Source organism: Natator depressus, chromosome 3, assembly GCF_965152275.1.
Source record: "Natator depressus isolate rNatDep1 chromosome 3, rNatDep2.hap1, whole genome shotgun sequence".
Lineage (NCBI taxonomy): Eukaryota > Metazoa > Chordata > Testudines > Cheloniidae > Natator > Natator depressus.
The window spans coordinates 141,915,356-141,941,300 of NC_134236.1; positions in this window are offsets into that span (position 1 = coordinate 141,915,356).

Sequence of the window (25,945 nt, forward strand, 5' to 3'; positions counted from 1 at the left end):
TATTTTTGCCAAGCGTGTTCTACTGATCTTTCCATGAGACAAATCTTCTTGTTTCTGAACAATAACAAAGGGCCAATTTGACATGAAAGGGAGTTCCCTTAAACATGCACTAAATTTTCCCTGCACGCTAAGAACTAAAGATAGTGTAATGTGCTGCTAGCAATGAACTATTTGTCATGAGGAAAGCCCGTCATTTGTAGAGTTTTCAGAGAAACCCTGGAACATGCAGGGCTGGCAGACTTTCAGTGTTGTCATGCTCGTGGGAGCACTTCTGGATTACTTGTGCATCCCCACAAGCCACAGTGGGTCTCAGTACTAGTTTATAGTGTGGTCTGTGGGTGTGTGTTTTTTATGAGAGGAGTGGACAGAAATTACTGTTGTGGCTTTATATAAGGAAAGCCATGTTATATTGCTAATTATTACTATTATTGTTAATTATTTATTAGTATAACACCAACAGTCTGCTAGGTGTGAAAAGTTCCTGTGAAAAATGAATCCTGAGTCAGGCAGATTTGCCAATTTTTCAGAAATGACCAGTGGCTTTGAATGCCTGAAGTTTTGGGTGCCCAAAATGAGATACTTTAAAAGGGCTTGATTTTCAGAGGGAAGATGTTTGGAACTTTTTGAAAATCAGGTCCCTTCAAAAAGTCTCAAGTTGGGTACCCTACTCAACATCAACAGCAGCTTTTAAAAAGCTTGGCCATTGTGTGACTGCAGTGGTTTTGAAGAAGCTGTCTCAGACTGGGTGCAGCAAGAGGATGTTAAATAGCAGCTACTAAAGTTAGACATTTTAAAAACTGCAGGTCCAGATAACTTGCATCCAAGAGTTTTAAAATTGCTGACTAAGGACTGTTAATGTTGATTTTCAGTAAGTCTTGGAACACTTTGAAAGTTCCAGAAGACTGGAAGAAAGCTAATGTTGAGTCAATATTTAAAAAGGCTAAACAGGACAACCTGGGTAATTATAGACCTGTCAATATCACATCATTCTCGGTCAAGATAATGGAGGAGCTGATACGTGACTTGATAAATCAAGATTTAAAGGAGGGGAATATAAATTAATGCCAATCAACATGGATTTATGTAAAATAGATCCTGTCAAAGTAATTTTTTGATGAGATTACAAGTTTGGTTGATAAAGGTAATAGTGTTGATGTAATATACTTAGACTTCTGTAAGGGATTTACTGGAAATAAGGTGTAAATTTTGTAACAGTGAGGGTAATTAACCATTGGAACAATTTACAAGGTGTTGTGGTGGACTCTATCACTGGACATCTTTAAATCAAGATTGGCTGTTTTTCTAACAGATATGCTTTAGGAATTATTTGGGGGAATTAAGATAGTTTGTTACATAGGAGGTCAGATTAGATACTCACAATAGTCCCTTCTGACTTTTGAATCTACAAATTTGTGAAGTGTATGTTTGTCCTTGGTGGTAGCCCAGGAATCCCATCCTGGATTACAACTCCAACTTTAAGAGGCAGAACCAGGAGTAAGAGGTCTAGCCTACAAAAATCTCAACAATGGTTAGGCAGCTGGTGTGCTGTGGCCACTGCCTTTCATGCTGACTGTAAGTACTGTCTCATTCTTACCTTGTGCTCCCCATATCTGCTTATCATATTGATAGATTCATAGATATTAAGGTCAGAAGGGACCATTATGATCATCTAGTCTGACCTCCTGCACAATGCAGGCTACAGAATCTCACCCACCCACTCCTTCACCTGTTGTCTTGTCTTATGCTTGGACTATATGCTCCTTGAGGCAAGGACCGTCTTTTTTGTTCTGTGTTTGTGCAGTGCCTAGCACAATGGGGTCCTGCTCCATGACTGGAAACCCTAGGTGCTACTGCAATACCAATAAAGTAATTTAATAATATAGTTCCTTAAATCCTTAAATATAGTCCTTAAATCTATCTAGAATTCAGTCTTAGAAATGGTTTTCTTTTGAGATAACCCCCTCACCCCCAAAATAAAACACCTCCTGCTGCCAGTGCTAATAAAATGTTAAGCCATCACTATACACATATAGCAGAGGTTATGTCTGCTTATTTTTCCAGGCCATGCTGTAGTTGCCTTACCTACAAAACTGGAATGGTTAAAAACTGAGAGGTAAAAATTCACGCATACTCTAAGCAACTGCTGAAGGAAGTACCTATGGATGAATAAGGAATGTTGTGTCTTCAAAGGTGGCATATTTCAACACCAGCCAGTGGTGAAAGCTTCTCGAATGATAACTTGGAATGATGGGGTAATAATGTGGACCACCTCCTGCAGAAGTGTATCTCACAATTGACAGGTCAAACAAAGGAAGGAACTCGGGACAGAAGTTGGGAATTAAGAAAACCCCGATGATCAACTTCTTTTCAGTTCATTTACTTAAAACATTAAGGCAGAATACAAAATATTAGGGGGCTATTGAGGCCATGGATGTTTGCAAAACTGTGAGGAAGACTAAAAGCTACATAAACTGTAGATGGGTGGGCATTTTTTGTAAAGGTGTATGAAGCAGAAAAGATTTGCAGGTTCAGCTCAGATCAATACTTCAAAGACAACATGTTTATCTGAAACTTAGTTTAACTTCCTTCCACCCAGCAGAACATGGATGGCAGAAAATCCTCCTGTTGTCAGCATGCCCAGGTGCAAGTTTTCTGCAACCTCCTCTCTATTAGGGAATTGGTGGATGGAACCTAGAAAGTGATCAGGGATAATCACAGGAGCAGAACCAAGAGAACTGGAGATGTTCTGATTCGGCACACAGGGTTCCTGAGTGAGTGAGCCAACATTCCTGGAGGGGTTCCTGCTCCTGCCTGGCCCTCCTCCTGCTCACCCCCAAAAACAAGTGCTGTGTCTTAAAGGCACAATCACATCCTAAATAAATGTACTGCAGCTAAATACTTTGACAGCCAGGATCAGAATTTCGTAAAGAAGTGTTTGGATAGGAGGGTAAATATAATGGAGTTTGAGGCAGCCTACAGCCAGAGGGCAGCAGGCGTTATGCCAGAGAAGTTCTCAGACTGGAGAGCCCTCTAATGAATGGGTGGAGTAAAGCATTCCTTCCCCAGGAAAAATTAAGTGTATGCAGGGATTAACAGAAGGTTACTAGGGGAAAACCTGTTTGAACAAAGTAGCAGTTTTCCATTCTCTCTTACCTATAGCTATGGCCAATGGCACAAGAGTGGGGTGGGAGTTATCCATAAATAGTCTGGCTGCTGTTTGTCAGAGACAACTGTTGAAATGTTCTTTCACAGTTGCTACTTTAGCATGTACTAAAAATGACAAAGCCATCCAAATGAAATGGCCCCGCTGAGAACCTTCATTCCAAATCACAGCAATAAAACCACGGGTGGGTGGTCTTCATCACCGGTTGGCCTCATTATCATTTCATTGTATTTATATGGCCTACTGCTCTATGGAACTCCCCAGTACTTTAAAGCATTTCATTGACGGGGGCGGTTTGACATTCATATTTATATGCCCTTGTTGTATTCTCCTATTCTTGGGATCGAAGCCTTTTGTGAAATGGTGTGAGGAAGATGTGTATTCAAATCTTGGCACAAAGAATTGGCTATTGTAATGAAACAATTGAGAACATTGAGAATTCAAACATCCTGGACCCAATCCTGTTCCCACTGATGTTGGAGGTTTTGGCAGTGTCTTCAATGAGAGCAGGACCAAGGCCCATAAAACAAAGACAACTGTATGGTATATACTTTTTTTTTTTTTTGCTTCAAGAGGTTTTGTGCCTTCCCTATATAAGAAACGTATTGGTTATGGTTTTATTGATAGAAATCAATTTTTAAGAAGTAGGTCTCAACCATACTATAGAAGTTAATGGCAAACCTCCTATTGACTTCAACAGCAGCAGGATCAAGTCCTAAAGATATGTTTCATTAATGTTGAAAATGCATCACCTTAATATACAATTTTCAAGGAAAATGGTATCACCATGCAGCTCAATGCAAATATGAGCTTGGAAAATAATAGCACATTCCACAAACCTACAATCGTTTGGGTAACAACTACAACGGAGATAGATAGATACACTTGATAGACTAGTAAAGATGATTGACACATGAAGTATTATTTTAAATTTCTTTGTGTTTTGTTTTATAGTCAACATACCATCTTCCTGAGGCAGAGGAAAGCTGTTACTTGCAGGATGCTGCTTTTCTTCAATGGAAGCTCAAAACCATGGAATAATTTAATCCAAATTGAGAAGAGCAAGCTTCTGATCCCTTTACTCATGATGAAGAGTGCCTTTCTCCACACACAGTTCCATAGATCAGTCATTATGCAGATCTTATTCAGACCAAACTCCATACATTTCAATGGCATTTGGCTGAACTAAGGTTTGAGTAATTTTAAAAAAAACCCTGTATTTACTTTTAAAATATTAAAAAGATAATTATCCAAGGCTCATTAGTGCTGTAGCATCATTAATAATACAATAAAATCCAAGCAGCATTAAGTAATCACGTCAACAGAAACTCAGCCAAGCGACCACCCACAGATATGCTTTTCCATCCCTTTATCATTAGGGGAAGCGTCCTCTCCAAATCCCATGTCAAACAGCTGGGTTTTGCAGCATCATAGTAGGTCACAAAATTAGAGCTATTTTGGACAAAAGGGTGGATCAAGGTCCAGTGTCATGGTGTCCTCGTGAAGAATACCCTGGCATTTTCTTCAATGGCAAAAACTGATTGACTTCACAATCTGGTTCAATTAAATTAGAAAGTTTCAGAATTAGTATTTTTTTACAACTTATTTCAAATGTCCAAATGCTCAGTTTTATGAAAAACCTTTGAAAATTTGCAATTTCACTAAAAATAGGACCCTTTCTGAGTGAAAATGGGTTAATTTTCCCTAAAAAGGGATCCTACTTTTGAGGAAACATTTTCAAATTTTAGAAATTACTAAATTCCATTTGGACAAAGATCAATTCCACATCAAAGCAATTGAGAATTTGAAATTTTGTATGTTTCAATATGGTATTGGCTTTGTTATGGAAATGCTTTGAAATTTGAGTTTATGAAATAGCCAAACTGCAAAATGATTATGAAATTACAAACATCTTTTCATCCACATGTTTTCCTCGATTTCATGTTTTAGGGTGGATAACATTTTCTACGAGGAATAGAAATAAAGCCATCCATTCTGGAATTCTGCAGGATACTTGTATTTCTCCTTAGAATTCAACTTAAATCTTACTCTGAAAGCCCTTTTACAAGAGAAATTTATTTTATTCAGGGACTACCACCTTATTCACTGCTTCTAGGGTAGAGTCTCAGAAATTTGAGAAACAGCCGAACCAACTGCTGCAACAGAGGTGTGAAAATTCTGGGTTGGTAGCAGTAGAGTTTTTGGAACCGACAGACTCAGTGGGAATGGGGAAGGTACACCAAATCCTCCCGCGTAGAGATGTGAACTGCTGGTGCTTCTGGAGCAATGGACACCATCACAGAGTAAGCTTTCCCTATGAGCCCCAGTAACATTCCAGACCAGGTCCTGGCCCTTTCTATGAACCCTGGCACCACTCTTGTTGCCTAAAAGGGGCCATAAAGCACTTAAATAGCGTCCTGAGGATTCCCTAGGAGATTTCTTAGCTGCAGCCACCCTGCTTTGCGCCCATGGTTTAGAGAGAGTTCCAAAGTGCTGCTGTGCTGTCTCTCATTCCCCCATTGCCGGAATTGCCCTTTGGGGACTGTTGCACCTACACCTAAATAAGAGGGGTTGAACTGGCCCCCAGTCACCCTAAGCACGTGCAAAGGTGATACAAGACTAGCTTTATGTTCCCCATCCTCCCACCCAAATCAGGTCCTAAGCTTGGTGGAACTCAGCCAGACGGAAGAATCTGTCCCCACCCTCTTCTGTACTGACAGGAGGGACAGGGAAAGACATCATCCTGATGCATTCTGTGCTGACTTATTCCCGCTTGTGCCTGAAACAAGTTAGGCATGGCAAGTGCATAGGGATGCTATCATTTTGTGGGGCAATATGTACAGAGCTGGCTTGCTCTGAGGCTATACCCGTGTTCTCAGATCTCTGGGCTACACTGCTGATTTTTCCCAGTTTTGCTCATTCCAGACATATAAAGGAGCAGCTGCTGCTCATGTGTGCATGTGTCGTTGCCCAGTGAGGAGTTCAGGATCTGTCTTGGCAAAGGGCAAGGGCCTAAAATCTACAGGTACAACTCCATGGAAAATAAATGAAAAAAAAATATGAATCAAGTTTTAAATACATTTGTTTAAAAATTTCTCACAATCATGGTTGGAACTGCGGAAAAGCACCATTTATTTATGCTTGTGTGATTTAGAAAGAGTGACATGGGATTTTTCCAAATTTTCTTTACAAATAAAAAACATTACCCTTGGACAGAGAATCAGTGTGGCAAAGGGTAAGGTTCTCAGAAATTACAAGTACCTGCAATGCAGGGACTCCTAAAACAATTTTAATTTTATAAACTTTTAGTGTGAATGGAAAGACTATGGAAGAGTGCTAGTCTGACAAGCCTTGGAGACTGAATTCCTTACTTTATCCACAGAACAGATACAGGGCAGGCAATAAGAATGTATGCTTCCTCCGCGGCTTTACCAGTTTGTCAATACTGACCTGCAGGGTCCACCTCTAGGGTAGAGTTCAGGGTAGAGCTCAGCCTTCACGCTCATTCAGTCCTTGGCCTCTCTGCTGAGGCTGCCAACAAAGAAACGGCGATTAGTGCCAAATGAGATGGTGGTTTTTGTGGTATGGGCTCTTGCCCACTAGAAGCTGGACAAAGATACAGCTGTAGAGATGTCATTTCTTCAACCATAAGTATAATGTTCCCAGCATATCATTATGTATGATAAATGAATAATGTATTTGTACCTTTATGATACCTCATAGGATTAAGATCGTACATAGGAATGGATCTAATAAATTTTCCATACAGTGGGACAAACTCTGACCTCACTTGTATCCAGTGCAACCTCAGAAGCTAATCCAGTATGCAAGGTGGGGTCATGTGACACAGCAATAGGGTTGGTTAAGCTCTTCTTTTCTGTTTGTGAATGATGAGCCAACCTGAATTTCTTCTGATATAGTCATTATTCACAGCTATTTTCTGGATACTAGTAGTTTGGACAGATAATTTTCATCTTATGGTTTATTTGTGAGCTATTCAATTTGTCTGTTCACTCTTTATGATTCAATATTCATGGTATGCAATTGGTTACCTAAGTCACATCGTGTTGTTTCTGCTCCCCAGTTGGATATCTGAAATTTTAAAGCCAGAAAATAGGAAATAGAGAATACTCTTGTTAGCATACAAATGCTTGTGCGTACATGTGAATATGGGCATTCTTACACTGAATAACCGAACACTCCCCCTAACAGTCAAGCAAACAAAAACACTTTCATCTAACAACTCACAAGAGGGCACAACCATGGATGAGCTGAACAGCAGTTTGGAATTCAAACAAATACAGTATTCACCAGTCCTGTTTTGCAGTAGTGGGTTAGCTCAGCTCTGGATCATTGTCCATATCAGATGGATATTTCCAGCATCTTTGGGGGACTCTACGAGCTATTAATGATAGAGAGTGATTTGCTGATTGATTCCTTAGTATTTAAATTGGGACTTCTGGTAAAGGATCAGTAATTTGTTTACTATTATTATGAGCAAGGTGTGCTATTATCACAGCAGTGAAAAAGGTGAACATTAGGCTGGTATATGCCACAATATGGGACCTGATCCAGCACAGCACTTAAGCACAGGAATAACTTTAAACATGTCCCATTGAATGCAATTGGACAACTCATGTTTAAAGTTGCACATGTACTCAACAACTTTGCCAGATTGGGACCAGAAGACACTTTCACGATGAAAATGATAATAATTAATAACCTGGAAAAGAAAATAGAAATGGAACCATTTCTTTGTGATTTGAAAAGAGGACTCACCAGCCACTACACCTGAGTAATTAACATCCTGGCTTGATTCATACAAGACTCCAGGAGCACAAGATTGCAAGAAAGATTGTTAAAAAGAATCCAAGGAAGAATGATTCTGAAAGGAAGATTGAACAAGAAAGATTGTTATAAATCATGTACAGAGACTGCCTATAGACTGCAGGGACATGTGAAGAGAAAAATCAAATAAACCTTTTCCTAATTACAAGAAAGAAAAGTTTATTTAAAAAAAAAAAAAAAAAAAAAAAGCTCTGAGCACCAGCATGCCACCACTTTGATTTGTTTTAGTTCATTTAGTTAGATTTAGCTTTTTATGTAGGCTGGTTGTATCACTGAGTTCAATACTGTGTTAAATGTAAGGAACAGATACTGGCTCTGGCCAAAAGGCTATGGGTAAAACCCATGTGTTGTATGCTGAAATGAAAAAAAAACCCAACAAAAAACTATTTTTAAAATATTTTCATTATTGTTGGAACTGTCACTCAAGGATCCTACTTTTATTAGGAAATCTTTTACTGGGGTCGATCAGTAAGTGCCTGACCTTGCTGTCAGCCAAATCCTGCTCTGTATTGCACTCAGTGGGGAATAGGGCTACTGTGTGCATCAGCATAGCTGCAGGTCCAGATTTCCACCTCACACTCGAGAGTACTAGGGCCTAGTGAATGTTGTCCTGTGCTCTACATCCCTAAGAGGGCCTGGGCTGCCCAGTAGAGGGCATGGAGACAGTCCAGGCCCCCAGGCACTTTTAAAATGTGTCCGTGTGACCTATGACAAGTTCCCCCCAATGCACACCTGACTTGAGCCACCCTGGCCTGTGCCAACTGCAGAAAGCACCACACAGCCACCACCACACCATTCTCTCTCAGCCAGAGCTACTTCCTCAGATGCAGGCAGGTTACATGGGCAAGGCCCTTTTCTTTACTTTTGTCAAAAGTATCAAATGAAGAATACAACTAACCTACTAATTTCAAAGCATATTTATAATTGTGCCAAGAAACAGGCTCCCATATCTCCTAGCACAGCAAAAATGTTACTTGCCAAAAAGGCTGTACATCTAAGAACCCAGTGAGCAGCCCCTCTTTATCTGACAGGGATGTGAGGATGGATGCACTGGTATACAGCATACATAAAATTTAATTATTAGATGTTAGAAGTTACATTTTTGTTTCAAAGGCTTAATTTTATAATTGAAAGGGACACACCAGGCCATCTGTGTATATCAGCACTTCTTGGAAGGACAGAGGCACTTGGCTTCACCCTGTGCTTCACTAACCACTAACAATAGCCTGCCATGTCTTATTACTGAAATGTAGACTTACATGGTTGTGCTTTCAGCACATCTAGTCCTATTGGATCAAATTCAGCCCTACGTGCAAATGGGTGCAATTCCACTGGCTTCAATTAGAATCGCATTTACTGATGCCACTGGTGAATTTGGCTCATTGTCTTCTAATATTAAATCCATACATACCCAAACACCAAGAAATATTTTATTCTCTGCAAAACTCTTTCAATTTCTACACTATTCTCACATTTTGAGGATCTTCTCTTAGGCCCAGACAATGTTCTTGGAAGAGACTCCAGGGCTGTATTAAACCTAGGCTACCAGAAACATCAACAAGAAGCATTTTTGTAGTTTAAATGTTATTGGACTTAAACTCAGCAGTAGAAATTCATTTCTCAGTACTGTTCCCATTAAAAGTAGGGAAGTTGAGTACTGTAATAGTTAGATCGTCTGAAAAAATCATCACTATTCTTGTACCATATTCTAACCATGATATTATATTTCATTCTGGGAAGAACATTCATGGCTAAGTTTTAGCCCTCTGATTTATAATGGAAACACTGATAGATCTAGATCCATTTGCAGATGCTATTTCAGCAATGGGAAAAACAGCGTCCTCATTTTTTATTTTAAATATCAGTACAATTTGGTATTGGTTTCATGAGGCATTTGGATGGGCCTTTATTCACAAATGAATAAAAATTAGTAAAGTCCTCGGAATCAAAGGTAAGCCAAAACTGGCACCCAGAAGCACAAGGCAACCCAGAGAGCCCATCTGCAGCCAAACCATGCAGCAGACCCAGACACAGCTTAAAGGCTGGCAACAAGACCGCCTGCAGAATCTGCCAAGGAGCCAGATGCTGTTGCTTCCAAAGCTTGGCATGGGGGTCTCTGATTGCCATCCAACAAAGAGGAAAAAGAGGGATGATATAACATGGTGGGATAAAACACATCCCACCTCAACCTTTTTTTATTGCTCATTGAAAATTTTGTGGAAGATAGTACTGGAAACCATATCATTGTTTTTGGAAATACATACATTAGCCACAACAATACTCTTGCCAAATGGGAAATGTAGTAGTTATTTAAATGTATATCCTGTTTAAAAATTTAAATTTTCATACCTTATGTTTCTGGTATGTATGTCTTTGTATCTTTTGTTAAGTGTTACAATGGCAACCACTAAAATGAACACAGAATGGCAGAAAGATATGAGGTTTTTTGCAATAATTTTTCAAAATTCCCTACCTCTGCATAGCTGCCTAGATCAGCTATATCTTAGTAATGACTACTGAATATGAAGAGACAAGTAAAGTGTATGGAAATAAACAAGGGCATTATAAATTAAGAAGTATGCAGAGAAGGGCATTATAAAGAAGTGTGTGTATAAAGAAATTATATTGATATGGGGGGAGGTCTGCTCCTCCAATGTGTTGCACAGTTTTATGCTTATGTAACTCAATTGATTTCATCGGCATTGCATCTGAGGAAAATTGTGTAACACACTGGAGAATCTAGTCCAGCAAATGCATAATGGAGTGAGAGTACTGTAAAGTATTATAGTGCAAGTGTGGAAGTAAAAGCACCGTGTAGCAGAATATAGAGAGAGAAATAAATGTAGCATGTACATAAAGAAATAGGAGTGTTGTAAAGGGTAGTGTACATAAAGAAGTAAGGTATTGCTTGATTACATTAAAGCGTAAGCACATTGTAAAATATGGAGTATGCAAAGAAGGCTATTGTAAAGGATGATGTAGAGCATGTAAAGAAGTAAGGTTATTGGTAAGTAGTGTATAGATAATGTAGTAAGAATGTTGCTGATGCACATCCCATATTGGGTTTTATAAGGACACTTACATGATTTTCAGATATATTTGTATTTAGAGCTGTGGATCAAAAGTAAACAATTCTATTAGATGAAATTAGCTACAAGTAGTGAATTTGTTGCTGTTCAGAAACCCCATTGTTTGGAACTGATAATCAGAGTTATGTGCTGGAAACTGGAAATGTGATACTGTTATTCTCGCCTTTGCCACTAGTTTTTGAAATTGTTTCTCTTCCACTCTGAAACCAGGCATCTAGGGCTAATAGTTAGGAAGGCTTATTTTTTAATCACTGCTGTTTATTTTTGGAGCTGCCAATTTTTAGGTGGATAGTTGTGACTAGAACATTATTTATTCTAATATATTTGGTTCCTTTCCCTTTCTATACGTCTGTTCTTAGGAGACAAATGAATTACATTTTACAGCTAGGCATATTTTATAAAGCATATAATTATGGTGTGGAGCAAGTAGCAATGCCTATAGTTAAAGTTGCCTAACACTTTCCATTATAAGACCTTGTTTTATATTGCCTGTGACTTAGCCAAATGTAACTATTCAGGCTGAAGTTTTCACTGGTGGGCATGGGTGGCGGGTGAACCAGCCATTTGGGGAGGCTAGCCCTCCAGCCCCGTCCCTTCCACCTGAGATCCTGTCCCACCCCCCCACCCTCACCTGCCAGGTCCACATGGAAGATAACAGCCTTCTACTTCGACCAGTTACTTTGTTACCTCAAATGGTAGAGGACTCTGCAGTGGATCTAAAAACCCCAACTCTGCTGATGACCCATGGGGGGGGGGGTAGAGTCCATATGGTTCCAACTTGGTTACATTTTTTTTTCAATTTAAGTTTAAAACCCAGAAAATTACATCCAAAATTCTAAATTAAAACAATGTTAAGGTTGCAAAGTCAAGCATTCAATCACCTCAGCTGCCTGAATGATAAGACCATCCTTTCTCTTTTTGAAATTTCCTGCCTGGTTCACCACACACTTTCTGACTTCTACTATGAATCAGTCTGAGGGCCTACCAACAGCATCCTCCTTCTCTTTGCAACCCTGATTCATCCCCAGAGAACCAACCAGCCTGTGCACTGAATGAGGAGGGGTCCTGTGGAAAAAATAGTCTGGATCATGTAATTAAAGTCTGCATCATAATATGTTCAGACAATGTGGTTGAATTAAGGTTGTACAGGCAACCTTAATGCTGGCATTTCCTAACTTTTGAGTGCTTCACTTTGCAACCTTAATGTTCTCTTAATCGTCTTTTTTAATGTAATATAGCTATCGCTGCCATGAGGTTTCCTCTGTCTCAAAATACAAGGTGACTTGTGAACAGTTCAGGAATGAGGACATTGAACCTAAACATTTGCACCATTTTCCTAGGCGAATTCATAAAAATCATACAACAAGATAGAACATGCTGTAAATACATGACAAAGCTCTGAGCTGAGCTAGTGAAACCGTTTTTATTAAAATGCACATTATTTCTAGACTTTCATTTAAAGGGCAAAATGGAACAATCCAAGTGATAGCTGAACAGTAAGGCAACCTGCTGCATATGCAAATGAAAGGGTTAAAAGCAAGATCAACACAGCAAACTGAGTGGCTAAATGTTCCTACTGATGGATGCTTTATTGTGTGCTCTTGAGAAGCTAGTAGCCAGAGTTCACTAGCCTGATATCAGGGGTGTGCATTGCAGTGTCTCTGGTTGAAGAGAAAAGGATGTAATTGATATAAAGGTTATTCTGGACTACACTACAGCCCTTTCTGCTGTTTTGGCAAAGCAAGTGGGCTGGGAACTGGCTGGATCTCCCCAAATGATCATTTCCTGAGCATGAGGGAGTCTTTACCTGATATAGAACCACGTAGTTTGCTCCTATTGCAATCATCAACCTGGTTCTGACATAGCAAGTGTGTTAGCAGAACTACAGCGGTCTGGCTAGTTTGAGCTTCTGGGTGTAGAGTAAAACAGCCTCCATGCTGTTGTTGACTATTCTAGAACCACAGTTGGAATCAGGGCTGGAGCTAGAGTTAGAATCAGGGAGGCAGCATCAGCTCTTTTTAACTCACTTCCTCCGCTGAACCCAGTGGTGACTGAGATCAACAGAGAATCTGTCCGAAGGCCAGAAGGGACCACTGTGATCACCCAGTCTGACCTCCTGTATAATCCAGATCATAGAACTTTTCTGAATTAATTCCTGTTTGAACTAGAGCAATGGCTCTTAACCTTTCCAGACTACTGTACCCCTTTCAGGAGTCTGATTTGTCTTACGTACCCTTAAATTTCACCTTACTTAAAAACTACTTGCTTACAAAATCACACATAAAAATACAAAGGTGGCACAGCACACTATTACTGAATAATTGCTTACTTTCTCATTTATACTATATAATTGTAAAATAAATTAATTGGAATATAAATATTGTACTTCTATTTTATAGTACATAGACCAGTGTAAACAAGTGAATGTATGAAATTTTAGTTTGTACTAAAAGCTCATGCTTTTTGTGTAGGCTGTGCTAAAACTAGGCAAATATCTAGATGATATTTGATCTAGAAGACCTCTCTGTATGCCTAGGGATATGCGTATCCCTAGTTGAGAACTACTGACCTAGAGGGTATCCTTTAGAAAAACATCCTGTCTTGATTGTAAAATCACCAGTGATGAAGAATCCACGATGACCCTTGGTAAATTGTAATTATAATGATTAATTACCATTACTGGTAAAAATTTGCACCTTATTTCCAGTCTGAATTTGTCTATGTGAGGGGGCTGTTGGTCTCCTACTGAAACTAGCCCCTGTTATGGCGAGAGGGTTAAGCTCCCCAAAGATCCTGGGCCCAGCCTTATTGGGGTTACAGGGACTCCTCTGCATGGGAGAGAGGAAGTGGAGTCCTCGAGCTCAGGCAAGCATATGGGTGAAGGGAGTTGGGGTGGGGCCAGAGATCCTTTCACCATCTGATTCCACTGGGGTAGCAGAGAAGCCAGGAAAATTCCCCACAATAGCAGGACCATTCCTCCACTTACATAATGCTTCAACTTCTAGCCATTAGATCTTGTAGTTTTGTCTGCTAGACTAAATAGCCGGTTATCAAATTTCCATTCCCCATACAGGTACTTAAAAACTGTAATCAAGTCACCCCTTAACCTTCTCTTTGTTAAGATAAATAGATTGAGCGCGGTGAGTCTGTCATAAGATAGCATGTTTTCCAATCCTTTAATCACTCTTGTAGCTCTTCTCTAAACCCTCTCCAATTTATCAACATTGAAGTGTGGACACCAGAATTGGACACTATTCCACTAGCGGTCACAATATATTACCTCATTATTGGCATTAACCTCTCAACACCCATCTTGTTTATGCCACCAAGGATCACATTCGCCCCTACAGTGTTCCACTGGGAGCTCATGTTCTGTTGATTATACACCACAACCCCACTTCTCCCCCCAAGCCCTTTTCAGCGTCACTGCTTCCCAAAGCGCAGTCCACCATCCTGTAAGTATGGACTACATTCTTTGGTCCCAGATGAATATATTTACCTTTGGCTCTATTAAAATGCATAGTGTTTTCTTGCACCCAAACTTACTAAGTCAGTGCTTCTCAAACTTTTGTACTGGTGACCCCTTTCACATAGCAAGCCTCTGAGTATGATCCTCCCTTATATATTAAAAACACTTTTTAATATATTTAACACCATTATAAATGCTGGATTCAAAGCGGGATTTGGGGTGGAGGCTGACAGCTCACGACCCTCCATGTAAGAACCTCACGACTCCCTGAGGGGTCCCGACCCCCAGTTTGAGAACCCCTGTACTAAGTGATCCAGATTGCTCTCTATCAGTGACCTGTCCTCTTCATTATTTACTATTCCCCAACCATTGTATCATGCGCAAACTTTATCAGTGATGATTTTATGTTTTCTCATAGATCACTGTTAAAATTTTAGATAGCATAAGGGTATTTACCAATCCCTGCAGGACCACATTAGAAACACACCCACTCAATAATGATTTCCCATTTACACTTTGAGACCTGTCAGTTAGCCAGTTTTACATCCATTTAATGTGTATCATGTTAATTTTGTAGTCTTCTAGTTTTTTAATCAAAATGTAATAGGGTACCAAGTCAAATGCCTTACAGAAGTCTAAGTATATTACATCAGCATCATTACCTTTATCAACTAAACTTATAATGTCATTTTAAAAGATATCAAGTTATTTTGACAGAATCTATCTTCTATAAACCCATGCTGATTGACATTAATTATATTACCCTCCTTTAATTCTTTATTAATCAAGTGCCATATCAGTTCCATTATTTTGTCTGGGATTGATGTCAGACATACTAGCCTATAATTACCTGGGCTGTCACATTTATCCTTTTCAAATATTGGTACAACATTAGCTTCTATATTCAGGCTGCTGGACACACAAAGATTCTGTGGTTCTCCATGGTTCTCCAATGCCCCAACTGACGAACACCGCCAATGCTGTCTAAAGGCATCACACAGCCTCTTATGCCACTGTCTTGCACCTTCCTTACTTATTTATACTATTGAAAAGTGGATATACAAATATACCACATGGGATTGGTGGTGGTTTATACCCAGGTCCAACTTCTCTGTAAATCCTGACCTAGATCAAGGGTTACACCATATCGTCTTAAAACTTACTGGTTTATTGCAGCCAATGCGACAAGGTGCTGAGCATCTTCACTGCCCACTGACAGCAGTGGGAATTTTGCCTGAGTAAACACTAACTAAACTGTGAGTAAGGACTTCAGGATTCATCCCAATGGGAGATGAGGGTTCTCAGGCTCTCAGGCCTGATCCCAAGGTAAGCTTACAATGCGCTAAATTGTGCCTTCCCTCAGTGACACCCATGCAACTCTTCTGATGGTGTTTGCTGACAGCAGAATTTGGCCCAATGTGTTTCTTCTCGTTTGACAATAATGTCCATTTCTTTGATCCAGAAACCAGGAAATCTGCCTTCTAACAATAATTTATGTACTTTCTAAGAGACATATGCTTTGTTTTGTCAGCATGAAGGCCCTATAAATGTATTAGTACTGGATCTTTAACTGGACTTTTTAATGCCACAAGTTAAAACAAATAAAAATAGGAGCTTTCACTTTATCGGTGCAGAGCTGATATGGCAATAGCTCACTGGATTAGATCAGATCAGACTTGACAAGCTTGCCCCTCTGTTGGAATCACAGCTTGAGTGTGGGCTTGTTGTGTCGGAATGGGCCTACTGTACCCAAACAGCTGAGCTTACTTCAGCTTTCAGAGGAACATTTTATACTCATTATACATGCAGCATAATTTCAAAATATGTCCCTAGCACTAGAATGCAGGAGGAGGATATTGAAAGTTAGAAAGTGGTGGAGAAGACACAATGGAAATGAGTCATTCAGAGCTCCAAGACAACCACTCGAGGCCTACCCAAAGTGGACTGTTACAAGTTATCATGAACAAGGAGATAAAGGCTGCTTGACGCATTGATAACAAAGAGAGGGGTTTATGAGTGTAGGTACATTTTAAAAGTGGATAGTAGCAAAAGATAAGCTACAAATCCCAGGTTTCAAAATGTTATGATCTAAGTACAGAATAAATCACTGCCACAACTAAGAGATCATACATTCTGGAATGTCATGAGCCATCCATGATTTGTGTTATTGCAGAGGATGATAAATCACTGCTAAAGACATAACAACCAACATCATCACTGCTACATTACAGATCATGATACATCAAGATCTTTTCTGAAATATTATTTACAGTTAGCAGGGGTTTGGAATGGCAAAGCAGAAACTGATATTAATCTCCTCTGTACTATGCCGGCCCTGTCCTGAGAAAAGCAAGGTATCTATGATTTTCAGTGGTTATATACAATATATCCAAAAGGGATTAAGTAATATATTTCCAGAAGGGAAAAAAGGGAGGGGGGAGGTAATTAAAACCCCATTAATCAGACAATTGTGGATTCCTTTTATTATGTTGTTTAGAAGCTGTTTGTAATTGTAACTATGTAAGCTTTGTGCTCCCTACTGCAATTGTGAAGAGAGAATTTATTAATATAGCTGGAAGGCGGTGGGGAAGAGCTGAATGCTTTTCAGAGAATTTCTAATGGTTTGGAAAAAAACTCAGAACTTCTTCAGTTTCTTCCATAGCCACAGGATCTTTTATTTTATAGACATTTTATCTCTGTCTTGTTTTGTTAACTTACCTTTCTACTGAAAACCAGGCCCATTTGTTCCACTTACAAATACAATCACAGGAGAAACCTGATAATTTTTATGACTTTTTTTTCCTGACAAAAATAGAATTTTGGGTGAAAACTTTTGTTGAAAATTCGAAATTCTGAAAATTTCTACTAGTTTTGTGTATGAGTCTCTCCAAATGCTTCCCCTTTCTTGATCAATCCAGACAAAGATTTATGAGGCTTACGGATCACTGACTTATTCCTCCTCCTTTTATGAAGGGTGCGTCTGATTTGGTTCACATCATTCAACAAGTTTCAGAGTAGCAGCTGTGTTAGTCTGTATCTGCAAAAAGAAAAGGAGGACTTGTGGCACCTTAGAGACTAACCAATTTATTTGAGCATAAGCTTTCGTGAGCTACAGCTCACTTCATCGGATCCGATGTAGCTCACGAAAGCTTATGCTCAAATAAACTTGTTCTCTAAGGTGCCACAAGTACATCATTCAACAAGTAGGACTAATAGTTCCATTTAAACAAACACTGAGATGGGAATAGAAGGCCTCTGGGTAGGAAAAAACTTCCTGCTACAAAGAAATCTCTATCTACCTTTGACAACAAGAAAAAATTAAAGCTTTATAACATCCTCCAAAGAATCATCCTACCTTGTCTCTGTAGGAATATTATCCAGCCACAGGCCATCCAAAAGACATAAGCAAAGTGCCTTTCAGTTTTATATTGGTTACTCATCCTGTCCTTGTCTCATGATGTGAAGTTGAACCCTCCCACAGATTTTAACTGAGTTAATTTGTTGCCAGGCCCCTTCAAGCCTTTTGTTAAGTGCCTTCTAATACATTTTTCTGGCTAGGTGGGTGGGGGGAGAAACACTTTCACAGCATGTGGGAAGCACACCACATACCTGTACACTTCAAATACTTCAGTCATTTACATTTTGCATGAATGTTTTTGCTACTTAATGACCAGCCAAAGAATTTACTAGCTGCTGACTGGAATCCATACAAGGATTCTCCAGATTTCCGTCCTCCTTAATTGGATATTATCCCTCATTAATGATTCTGTCAAGCCTGTAGACTACTAATTGTCTGTGGTTCCTCACTGTTTCCCCCCAAATGATCAGTCTTTTGTTCAAGTTCACAAAGTTTAATTTCTGTTCCACTCACCAAAGTGTGGAGAACATCCAACTTTTGTTCCGTTCTGAGAAGGGCTGAGCACACAGAGCCTGGACTCATCTCCCTGAACTGGTTTTTAGGATAAGCTGAAGTTCCAAAGACTCCTGCATACTTTAGTATTATTCACCAATTTGCAGCTGCTGGAATCTATTACTACTTTACAAGTTGCCAGAGAGCATTCTGCACCCACAGACCTTTGCAAGGAGTCCCACGTCTGATACTAGGTAGGAGTAATCCATAAGAGCTGGTTCAGGGCTGTCTGAACCTTTTGATAAACTGAGGAAGAGTTTACATTTGCCATATTTTATCTCCACTTATCCGTTGGGAAGCTTAAATTCTTTCAAAGAAAACCATTTACAGTGGAGCTAAGTCCCCAGGAAAAAGTATCTTAAACTCCTGCCAATTGAGATTGTGCCACATAAGCTGAGTGGCATAACACTTATCAGCCTGTAGCTGCCATCTTGCCCCACCACGTCAGGTGGCATGATTCTTTTGCATTCTTCAGGGTCTTGGAAAATTCTGGATCTGTTTTCTGCATTTTCTAATTCGTTGCCTTGCCAGGCTATTTTGGGTCAGTTTATTTAAAGAATTAAAACTGTTACGACTCCGTTACTAGAGAATTTGGCAACATCATTATTTTGGGTGTGATAGCTTGTTTTGACCTAAGGCCTGCTTGGTTTCTGTAGAAGCACCTTGTTGTTATTGTCCCTCTTGTTACCATGGTGATGTGAGTTACCTAAATGGTGCTAGAGGATACTTACAGCTTTTGTAGCTACCATATACTGCTCGGACAGTTCACATTGTAATCCTGGTTGTTGGTCAGAAGTTCCTATAATAAGGAAACTGTTTACTATATGGTACTGTTGCTGTGTCTCAATTACGTTATATAACAATTTAGCAGCAAGGGTGGCTACTCTCCTACTTGCTTTCTGCATTTCTGCCTTGCTATATGAGCCAATACTGGTTTTTGCAAACTGGTCTTGTAATTTGAAAACTGTGGGTGAAATACTGGCCCCCCCATTGAAGTCAATGGTCATTTTTCAGCATTTCACCCTTTATTTTTGCTATCCGTGGGATGACCTCCTGGAATCAAGGTTTGCTGATACCCTGTCTCTGTGTTTGATTATGTATATTTATACTATTTCTCTTCCTGGTAACCCATATGCACCTGCAGTTACAGCTTTAAAGAATTTTCAATGCCTACAGTAAATGTAGTGGTAGAAAGATACATATTTTGCTAATTTGCAGAGAATGTGGGTGTCTCTCCAGACCAATAGATTGCTACTTTAGAGGAACTTGCCATTTTCCAGCAACAAGATGACTTGAGACCAGCTCTTGGAGGAAACATCTATACCAGGCATAAATGAGCGACTACTGCTTGAACCAGAACTAACTATAGAAAATGGTACTTTGTTGTTAGCCAAATTGAATCTGCTATGACAGAAGCTAAAATAATTGTTCAAAGAACTAGAGATGAGTAGGCGTGCTGCAATGCTTCAAAAGGGCCATATTGTTGGAGTTTAATGTACCCACCCTATACACACTCACATCCTATATAATTTGAAAGCTTATATTACGTATGTTTAGAGAAGGTATGATGTTGAACTGCCAAGTGGTGATATAAGCCTGTAGGCGAGGTGAAACAATGGTACCCAAAATGAGAAAGTGTCATTTTTTTGCACAGTTCCAGAAACATTGCAACAAGACTGTGACTACAGTTTTCACTCTTTAAATAAATTTCAACACCTTAATGTGGTGTTTATGGGTCAAAGCTATCCAACAACAATGTATTAAAAGATTAATTGTTTTGCATGAGCAAATATTTTTTCCTCTTTAGCTTGTGGCAAAAATGGCAAATATCAACATTTCACGATATATGAACATGAAATGTTTTCACATTGCATATTCTGAATTGTCAGAGTATCTCACAAGTGATGAAACGATAGAAAACTATTATAAACTTGACATTTGCTGACCAGATCAGTCTCATACTGAAGGTTGTGCACAGTACAGTAGCAGTAGATTGTGTGCCCATAGTTTGTACTACAGAAGGGGTAGATATAAATGTACGTGAATTCCTAATGTAATGCTTCTCCATTTGCAACCTTTTGTACATTGTGATGGGATGTACAAACCCCACACTGGGCCACAGGGGGTTAAGAAATTACTTTGGGTCCAGCCAGCCCCATACCACCACACCTTCAGCAAACACTCCATCTGGTGGAGGAATTAAAAGATAGGGAAACACACAGTTCATTTGGTGGCAAACCTGGAAGAAAACAGACCTGCAACCTCTGGCTCCAGCAGCGCAGAGCAGAGGGAAGGCCAAAATCTCTAAGATAACTGCCCCCAAAGGTCCCTCCCTGATCGAAGGGAGGACCCATCCCCGAAACAGTCAGAGAGGGAGGCATTCCTTTCTCCCCCACATATGGACCCTGGATATACAATCCCCTGGCTGGTCGCAGGTCGTAGCCTTGATCACTAGGCCACGCTTCCTGAACAACCCCCCAAGTGAGGACCTTCACATACATACAATGTAGTATCTAGTCTGTCTGGTAGAAGGTTTAAATTTTGCCTATGCATGCAGTACAAGCCTTTGAAATATTCTAGAAACTAGCTTTTTAATTCAGTGACACTTATGCATAGGTCAATATTCGTGTTAGAGATCACACCACACAGCTTCATGTAGAGCTTCAGTCACAGTGCTCACTAAACAAAAATGGCAATTTCGATACTAATGTATAGATCTAATTTATATTTAATTTAGCACAAGTCTGTATGCTTGTGCAGAATGAAAAATGGTGGTAGTGGTGGTGGTAATGCTTACAGTATACTTTAGGAATTTTATCTCTCCAGGTAAGGTACAGCTTAAGAAAGACAGGGAAGATACAAGCCCCTTAAAGCTTACATCAAAGAGAAAAAGACTCTCCACAAACTTTGAAAAATGTGCTATTTGTCAAGAAAAACAAAAGAATGCAAAACTGTCAAAAGCCACCAGTGCTGGACAGAATTCTGTGATGCTGGCAGTAGAAGCCAGGAGAGATGAATTGTACTGACGGCTACTGGATGAGATTTCTAGTTTAGATGATGTGCCACCAGTACTCTATCCCAGAGGTTGCTTTCAGAAATACACAAGCAAGTCACATTTGGAACATATCAGAGTTGTATTGAAACCAGGAAAGAAAAAAGACTGAATCTGTTCAGAGAGCATCACATTCACCTGCTTCTATAGCCACCAGAGCAAGCACATCCTCCAGTGATTGGTCCTGTTGCATTGTTTGCTTGAGAAAAATACACAAAAAACCCCAAGAAACTTCATAAAACAGAAACTTTTGAGAGATCAACCAACCTAAGGGAGGCAGCCCTTCAATGAGGAGATGGTGCACAGAATATCTGTGAAAGACTTGATTGCACAGCTTTCAAATGAACAAGTGATTTTGTATAACACTGCTTCAATCCTTCGATCTAAAACAGCCAAAAATGAACGCCTGAGAATATTATCCAAAGCCAGGTGATTGTAGTTTAGATAGGTCAGTTACTTTTGTGACCCAGTTGGTGCAGGAGTTTGTTCTTTGGTTGATAGATAGTATGTAACAATTCCAAAATTATCACACCACTGTACATAACTCTTGAGTCACAGCCACACCATGAGTTTGGATCTCACAGTTTAATTGACATACTACAACTTCATGGATTCTGCATCAGTTATGATGAGCTGAGATGGTTCATCACTAATGCTGAAAAAACTGAAGTAGAAAGACTCCAGTGAGGTTTGTTCATTCCAGATGGAATCATACCACTTCATGCTGGTGAAGATCTCATCCATGAAAAAAATAATATAGACATCAACGTAGAAACCACTGATGGAGAGAATACCTTCCATTCAATGGATTGAGTGGAATGTCAAGAACAGTCTGCAGATAGACCAGCAACTTGTAAAATTCCAGAGTGAATATATGATTCAATATGCACCTAAGAGTGTAGGAGCCACAGCCAGTACAAACAATCCTTCTTGCTGCAGGCTTTTCCAATGGTGAAGTAGCAAAGTCCATCACCAGTAAAGATACTGAAGAACCCAAAATTTATACAGTACTCAAGAGGAAGCAGATACAAGGATGTTTCTGCATGTGCCAATATGGATTTTGGGTCTCTCAGTGCCAAAAGAACCATAGTAATTAGGTCACCTGATACAGATGGTTTCGTCCTTGTTGTTCACTACTTTCCAAAAATGGAACACATGGATTGAAACAGGCACCATGACCAGCACAAATGACAAGCATCACATCATACTTGTGTACATAATTAATGACACACTCACGCCTGATTTCTGCACCATACTTCCTGCTGCACACATATTAACAACAGGAAGTATGGTGAACTGTGTCATTCCTATTGGGTATTGAGAAAAAAAATCTGTGTTTACTGTTGTCAAAACCAAGGAGCTTCTCACTTTGGAGATCTTGCCAAATTTGAAGAGAGTGTTGGACAAGCTGCAATTTCTGTAGCAAGGAAGTTGGTAGAAGTGCTGTGTGACCAGAGAGAGAAAGAAAAGGAGCCCCAGAGAGGCCTGAATTTCTTGTGCCTCAATCTAGCCATCAAAAAAGGACATGTCACTGGCTAAACTCCCATCATGTGTGGACCGTTTTGAAAAACATGTCAAATGGATGTTTTCTCACATAGATAAACCAGATATTGGATCACAATTGCAACATGGATGGAAAAATATGGATGATACTCTTGTATCCTGTATTCTTCAAGGGCCCAAATGGTATCTGAGCTTCTACAAGCCCTTATTTGAGCCTGCACCAGTAGAGTTTGCTGCACAAGCAACTGTCTGTAGTCAGACCAGTCTTCCCTGGGCAGAACCGTGTACATGCAAGGCAATGAAGACTGTGGTACCCCACCCACTCTTAACAAAGATCATCATGATGATAATGATGTTGACTAGAAATGTCCCTACGGCAATTACATTTCAATGATACCTGTACAAATTTATTATAAGATTTCATTTTACCCTTTGGATTGTTGTTGTTATGCTTTGAGGTCACAAAGAAATCCAATTTTATGTTTTGAAACAATACATTATTAAACTAAAAGAAACTAATGCAAGTATTTCAAAGTGGTCATTACATGTTGATTATGTCATTATTTATCCCCGATTCTATGATAATAGCACCATTTGACAGGTCCATATCCTACCTCTTCTTAAAGTAGAAATAATAAGCTTTCAAATGATGTATGCTGTGCGTGTTTGTGCATGTGCAGAGGGTACATTAAGTTGACCAAATTACCATTGTCTGCCGCTCACCTGTATGTCCAAGCTATTAATTCATTAACAGTTCATTCTCCAGACCAGCACAGACTGGCTGACAAGATGGTTGTAAATGAAGAATCATTCATGCATCTAGTAGGCACCATGTACCCTACTACCCTCTATTATTTAAAAGTCAAACCTCCACTGTGGATGTATGCTGTGTTAGGCACCTTTTACTAGTGGGGCCTCTGAACTTACTTGGGAGTGTTCCAGTTGGAAAGATCCTGTATGCTGCAATCTAGCCTTAGAGATCACAACTCCCATGATGCCTTGGGGAAAGAGTGAGAGACTTCCTCTTCCAGGGAGTACAGGGAGAACAGGCAGTGGGCTCCATTTTGGGGAGAGGAGCGAGTGAGTTCCCAGTTGAAAGGAAGCTTCGAAAGGAGTTTGTAGCAGTCAGGAAAGGAGGACTAAAAGGCAGGTGAGCCAGACAAGCTAGAGCTGGGAGTAGGCCTGGGAAGGGTAGAGTGGAGCAGAATATTGAAGCTGACAGATGCTTTGCTGACTGGAGCCTGGGGTTGGTGCTCCATGTCAGCCTTGGTATCTGGAGGTGTTGAGTGGAAATCCCTGCAGTCAAGGGGCAAAGGGACCATTTGAAACCCCTGCAGCCAAAGGATGAAGGGACTTGTTTTGTTTGGACTCTTGTTTTGCCCTGGAAGGAGAAGACTTTTGGTATAGCCTGAGAACACTCTCCCACTAGAAGGAGACTGCAGACCAGCACTGGGAATTTGAGGCAGCACCTTCACCTGATTATGGAAAAGTAAGCTGTACCCTCGGAGATCCTCACCAAACCAGCCACTTTCAGTACTGCTCTCCAATTCTTGATCACTATATAGGCTACTGTTGAAGTCCTAGATCAGTAAATTTCACTCTGTTTACTTAAATGACATCAGAAAATTGTGTCCGTTTATTTTAGAGATCAGCTTGCACCTTCAGCTCCAGTGAAGCTGGTCTATTGGAGTCTCCCATCTACTGGTATGAAACTTCTGGACTGATTGTGCATCTCATATCAGGAATTTCCTGTATATCCACAGCATTTCTGAACGAGTTGGAGCCAGTGGCACCTTTCACTTCACCCAAAGGTAGGGCTGCAGCATTATCAAAGCAAATTCCATCAGTATCCAGAAATATGGATAAATATTCCATCTGAAGGAAGGCTGTCAGGATCTTAGATGGTATGGGGACAGGTGCCCTAGAAATACCAGAGAGATTAGGCAGAGAGAGATGCCAGTGACGAATATTGACTTTACTAAGAACTAAAGGGTTAGCAGTGGCCAGGTCAAACAACATTATCCATTGTCTACCATCCAGTATGTACTTACAGAGCCTATCTTCAGTGCTATTGCTGAATGGCAATGTTACTGGTGCAAGGCAGAAGAAACTTGTATGGTGAGATAGTGTCAAATTGTCTCACCTGTTTGAAAGCTGGATTTGGAAACCATCAAAGCTTGTGCCTCTGCTCCTTTTAATCCATCAGAGGGTAAGTCTGGCCCAGGAGGCACAGTGCAGTGCAGAGTAGTCCCTTTTCTGGAAAATAAAGAGGAGAGGGAGGTACCATTCATTCAAACAAAAAACCACCATGGCTACTTTGCTGGCCAGATAGCAAGTACAAGGAGAAAATACCTGTGTGCCACCACACTGGCTAAGCTGCCAATGTGTGGCAGCTGATCCATCTGCAAAGCACACATCTTGCCAGGAGCCTGACTCAGGGTGGACTAAGAAAAAAAAAAAAAAAGAGAGAGAGAGAGAGAGTGTTTTGAAATCCACAGCATGGGGAGGGGGCATTCCTTCCCCCACCCCACCCCTACGTCTCAGGCTTCTGGTTTTCTCTCTCTCTCTCTCTCCCCTCTGGTGTCCGTGTTGCTGAATGCTGATGAGACAATAGTTGGTCCAGCTCTAGGCTGTCATTTTCAGGTAACTTCCTTGGATACTGAACAACATTTGACCTTGAATTTTTTGGTGGGGTGCCAGGAAGCTAAGCATCCCAGCATGTATTTTGGTGCTGGTACCTCTGTTGCTTAGACAGTTCAGGATCTTCAATCATGTATCAGATTTGTTGTTTTATATTAGAAATGTATATACAAAAGAACCTCAAGGAGGAAGGGAGGGAGGGCTGTACTCCACCAGAATTCTGATTCTTCACTGTCAGCCAAGCAGAGGATCCAAAATCCAACAATGAGCT